Genomic DNA, 6,000 nt, shown 5'->3' with positions numbered 1-6,000 from the left:
GAAGGCTAAACTTTGCTAGCTTACAGCTCGTAAATTCTTTCGAGAATTTATGCAAACTTTCGTTCCTCATGACGATTGCCCGGGGGCATTGTCTCAGCTCCACAGCTCCTTAGCTCCTTGGCTCCCCAGTTTCAAAATCCGGAGGTGATTCGCTGCAGGAATGCCCCTAATGACCCCCAGCCAGCGGGGTCATGCACACGTATTTAGTGAACCTTTTTCGGGGCGTCATTATAAATTAACAATGGCCAGGCGCAAATTTTTCAGCGTGCAACGACACCAAAATATAAAAAAAAGAAGAAAAAACAGAAATACCACGACACAGAAATACAAAAAACATACAGAGCGCAAAATGATGGAGCGTTTAGCGCTACTCGAACAATAAAAGTCGCCGGCTGAGGAAAAGGAGCTGGCTCCAAAGGGGCAGGAGCTGGTCCAAAGGATGGAGCCTGGCCTAAGGATGACAAAAGTTTCCGTTGTTGTTTGCCCACCCACCTTGTTGCTGCATTGTGTCAACTGGTCGCTACACTTAGTCCTTCTCCGTGGATTCGTGGGATCCACCGCCTCCGAATCCTCCCACAAACACCCCTTCCTCCGGTGGGCATATGAAACATTTTCTTTGGGACAAGGAAATATGAATTGCGTGCCAAAGAACAAAAAGCAGCTAAGGACGAAAGAAAAGTTTCGCTCAGCTTTGTTTCGCTCTGTTCTGTTCTTTTTGTGACTGCTTTTCCAGCTTGTTTTTCGGGTGACTAATGCACTGAGAGAAAAAAGCAACATAGAAATGTTCCTACTTATTACAAAACTAACTTAAGCTAAGAAAGACATTACAAGTAACTTAAGACGATTTTTTTTCTTGAAATTTGATTCAAACATCTTAAGTTTCCAAAGAAAAAAAATGTATATGTATAACTTCATACCAGTTTGAAGAAATATAATTATTAAATAGCCAAGCAGCTTAATATAGCTAACCCCACGAAGTTTTCTATTAAACTTACAGTTGACAAAGACATTCAGTATTTTATTGCAATTCACATACCGATTTTTCCCAGTGCAGTCTCGCTCTTATTGTTTTTCTGCCTTCGTGTGCTATTTTGGAGCTCTGCTGCTGGCTCTGCTTTTTGTTTGTGATTTATTTATTTTGTTGTTTGCCGCTTTGTTGTCACTTTACGCTTTTATTGTGCCACCCATCCACCCACCCACCCACCTTGCGGCCCTCATCGCGTATACGCCTCGTTGTGTACCGCTAAGCAAGAAATCATAAAGTTAAACTTTTCTTATTACCCCCAATCGAGGACCTCCAGTGCGGTGCGGGCGTATCATTACAGCCATTCGAGAGCCACTAAGCCGCTGGGATAATGAGGAGTCGCTGGCTGCTTGGCTGTGATGCCATGGTCTTAACCAGGTAACAAGATAACCCCGGACCAGACCCTTCATCCATTCGAAGTCAAATCATAAGCCGGAAATCGTTATACATATCACCTGCTGCCAACTACCGCAGGAAGCGAAGGAAACAAATGCCAGGATCAGAGCGAAATGTGAAATGTGTGGTGTGTTTGTTTGAGGTGTCCCCCCAGTCCCCCTGCCACTTGCCCCTGCTCCTGCCACCGTATCCGTTCGATTTCGCTAAAAAGCAATGCGGCCGAGGATAACGACTCTCGGCACCAGGACTCTGAATTCTGGATTCCGCATTCCCGACAGTCAGTCAGCTGCCGCCAGGTCGTTTCGGTCGGTTCAGTTTGGTTCAGTTGGTTCAGTTGGTCTGAGCGTCTTGTTTCCGTTTGCAAATAAAACATATGCTTACCCCTCCTCCTTTTTTTCCCATCCTGGCATCATTCCCCTTTTGCGCTTTCTGCTCCTTTGGTTTGCATTCACTTCGTTTCTGCATATTTCCTGTATTTATATCAATGGCTTAAGGGCCCGGCAAGGATTCAGCTCCTCCATCCAGCCATCCATCCATCCATTCGTCCATCCATCCAGCCATCCATCCGTCCATCCATTCATCCGGAGCTCACTGTCAAGTGGCTTGATTTTTATTTATTTTTAATTATGAAAAATTGTAAGGAAAATATTGCGTGGTGGAAACAAAGGCAGAACGGAATTGACACAGAAATCACTTTTTGTTGACACTGAACTTTTGATTTATGCGTAAGGTGGGCCCAAGGGGGGGCGGTGGGCGGTGAAGTGTTCGTCGGGGGGTGCGGGGCGACCGCACATGCCACGCCAACTTCATCAGTTGAAATCAGTGTGTGCAAGCTGGCAATATTGCAGATTGTGCGCCATTCAGAGATGCGAACAGAGTTTCTGGTGTTTAATAACAATATTATGTATAATATTGAAATAACCATATATATCATAAGAACCATAAGAAAATGTACCTATACTAGGGAAATTAAAGTGTATTGGTAGTGCGACTTAGAGATTTGAAAGACTATCTTAAGCATTTCAAAGAAAGGATTGGTTTAAGTGCAGTATGTATTTATCTTGTGGAACTGATTATGTTTCCATCGATTATAATAACAAAACTGAACTTTAAGATAATAATAATAATACTACCATATCAAATAATTATTTATAAGATCAGTTGAAAAAGAGCTAACTTATGCTATATCACACATCCCACAAGTTAATTGATTTGAAACTTGAAAACTTTTGGTAAGATGTATCTAACTTTTCCAAAACTAAAAGCTTGATATTGTTTTTTTTCAGTCTGTAGCAAAGTTCATCCTATTATTTATTATATTCAACTTTTTTTTCGGACTATAAGTATTATTTGGCATTTTGCCTTACACCTGGTGCTGCCCCGCGGCATCACTGATGTCAACCCACAACCCAGACCGCCCATCCACACGCACTGCTGAGCAGGCAAAGGATGCCAGGAGCGGAGAGCTGGGATGGGCATGGTTGGGATGGATGGCGGAGGCGGCGAGCCGGCAGCCAGGACATGCAGGACCGCATTGTCCTGTCAGCGTCATTGCGAATGAAATATGAACAGGAGCCCTGTGAAAAGTGCGGACACTGAACGCCAGCCAGTTCGTGTTGTTCATTTCCAGGATTGCGGCACACACCTTGCAATGGAACCAACCCGCCCCGCCCCCTGTGCACCGCCCCTTCCGACGTCCTTGAATGCGTTGCGACGGCAGGCGGCAAATTGCATGCGGTGCCAGGCATGGAATCATTTAAAATGTTTCATCCGAAATGAATCGAGTCCGCCGCCGGCCACTCTGGTTTTTCCGCCTCCTCATTTGTTTTGGCAACCGCAATTTAAACGTTGACAGCCTGGACAGCGGGGCGTGGCGTTGAAAAGTGGGCGGTGGTGAGTGGGCGGCTGGGAGCTGGTAAAAAAGGATTGCAGCCATACGACTGAATTATGGTCGAAGTGGACAGTGTAAATCGCTATTTAGCCAGCGGCATCCGCGGGATTGGCTCAATTAGTGGGCCATCGCGGAGCGGTTAATGTCATTCAAGTCAGTCGTCGTGGATTTTTGCCAATTTAAAGCGGGCTTTCATTTTTCGCTTATTATATTTCATACTCTTTTCATACTTCATTTTTCGTTGTTTTCATTCCGCCTTTATTGCCGTCCGCACGCAAAAAGTTCCACTTCGTTAAGCAAAAAAACGGCCAAGCGGGAATTTTATTGGGGTGCCAAAAGGACTTGACTTGTCATGTTTTTCCAGGGGGTCTCGCCAGCTGAAAGGGGGGGGGGGGGGGGGATCACTGGGAGGTGGGGGGAAAAACCGGGAGGTTACGCACACAGCAAACACGCAGACAGTGTAAACTCTGCTGGTCTAGCGTTCAGTACAGTCAATTTCTTGTTTGGCTTTCCCCGTCTTAGCAATTTTCCCCTGGATCCCTCCTGCTCCTCATCCTCATCCTGAAAGTCCTGGCACCCCATTTGTTGCTCGGAGTTACTGGGAAAACTGCTCGTGATGTCCATAAAATTGTTACGAAATAAAATCAATATAATGTGCAAGTTATTCTCATCAAATTTAAAGAGCTTGTTATTCAATTTTCGATTTGACGATGGCTGCTGGATAATAGAATTAATTCCAAATAGAAAAGGAAAATGGAAATGTATTTCTGGGGTTTCTAAGTCAAATGTGTAACTGAATTTTGGCTGCATTAATGTTTTTCATTTTGATTAAATACAATTTTAATATTTTATGTCATCAGTGAAGAGGTCGAAAGGCTCTTTGGTGATTAAAAGGAGATGATGGGCTTAACATTAACGCTATTATTTGGTTTTATAACATTAATAAATATTTAATTTATTTAATATGAATAAAGGACTAAATGTTTTGTATTTCATCAGTCCACTGTTAATTACCGATTAAAAGTGTAAAATGTGAACTTAAACCTCAAGCTCACATTGCCATTTAATGAGCGCATCAAATTATTTATCTGCAACATATTTGTGCAATACCCATTTGTATCTGCGTAAATATGTATCTTAACTGCCCATAAAAAATTGTCCCTGCCAGACTGCACAGTTTAAAATGATTTTTATGCGATAATCACCTCGTTTAATGGACAACCATCTGCCGTACAAATACTTTCGTCTGCTTTCCAATTTGTATTTTTTGCGGCTAGAGTTTCATGTGGCAGATCCTATCGCTGAATCCAACGGGTGCTCTTAATTAAAATGGAGAAAAAAGCTGACCCAGGAGGAGCTGGCAGATCGCATGGCCAGGAGCAAAAGGAGCAACCCCTAGCCAGGCGAATAGGAGCAGCTGCTCCCCGGAGCATTGCTTTTGACTTGCTTGAATCCGTACAAAAGTCCCCCTTTTTTTGTTGTTGTTCTTCGGTCGGTCGGGGCAAGCAGATGCGCCTGGTGGCTTCATTAAAATTAACAAAACTTAATTGCAGCTTTCGTGGCACGAAACATGCTGCAAATGCGTGTTCCAATCTGTTTGATGGTCTGCTGCTGGCCAGCAGAAAGGGGAGCCCTGCACCTGCTGGTGATGATCGTCGGGGCTGGCTGCCAAACAGTTTGATATATTGCCCCTGGGGTTGATCCTGATCCCCAGATCCTGGGCAGATTGCAGCTGCAATCGGGCAAACGCATATAAAGCGAAACATATATTTGTTGCAACAACTGCTGCATAGCTAGACTATTTACACCTGTGGTATTGCTTTTATTTATGATGTCACCTCACCTGAATCCTGAAAACTATTTTTTGGCACCGAGATAAGCTTCCTCCATCTTCTCTGGCAAAATAGAAATAACCTGTACTTTAGTGCCTTGTTAACTTGGCCAAAGTCGTTTACCTGTCGATGCCCGTAATTTTAGCTGCAATTTTGAACTTTTGGCATGTCGACATTTGCATGCCACCACGCCCCCAAACAATTACCCCAAAGTGTAGCCAAAGTTCATGGGGCAACGGCGGAAATTCAATTCCTTCGGCCAACTGACATTTGTCGCCGTTTGGCGGGGGCAGTGGCCAAAAGTCGGGCAACTTTCGCCAAACTGCCATCAATTTCGGTGGTCAGCCGGGCAATTAATTGGGGTGCCAATGTAAGCCCCACTTGGGCTTCCCTCTCTCTCCGATCCGAAATCATATTCATAAATTGCGGGGTCACAGTTGTGGCCAACTATTAAACATAGCAGCAGGCAGCTCCAGCAGCATGAGCAGCAGGAGCACCCTGCCACCTTGTGTGTGGTCACTGGTCGAGTGTCGGTGGTCGGTGGTCGGTGGTCGACGGTCTGCGGTATCGATATCCTGCCACCAACAGCAGGAGCAGCAGGACAATGGCAGTTGGTGTGCCATTTGTTTGAAGTGTGCCTGCGATAAGCGTCTGTTGGCCAGTTGGTCAGCGGCGGTCGGGCGATCTCATCCGATCCGATCCCAATACGTTCCCATACCGCAGCGATCCGGTTTCAAAACAAAAGTTTATGGTTACACTTAAAGCTCAACCATGTGGATGATGATTAAACGTTGGCTGTGCAGGGAAGGAGTCACTCCAACCCATAAGCAGCAAGACCGCTCGCATAATTCCCGCAT

This window comes from Drosophila simulans, chromosome 2R, assembly GCF_016746395.2.
Source record: "Drosophila simulans strain w501 chromosome 2R, Prin_Dsim_3.1, whole genome shotgun sequence".
Taxonomy (NCBI): Eukaryota; Metazoa; Arthropoda; class Insecta; order Diptera; family Drosophilidae; genus Drosophila; species Drosophila simulans.
Note: the sequence above shows the minus strand (reverse complement) of the source record.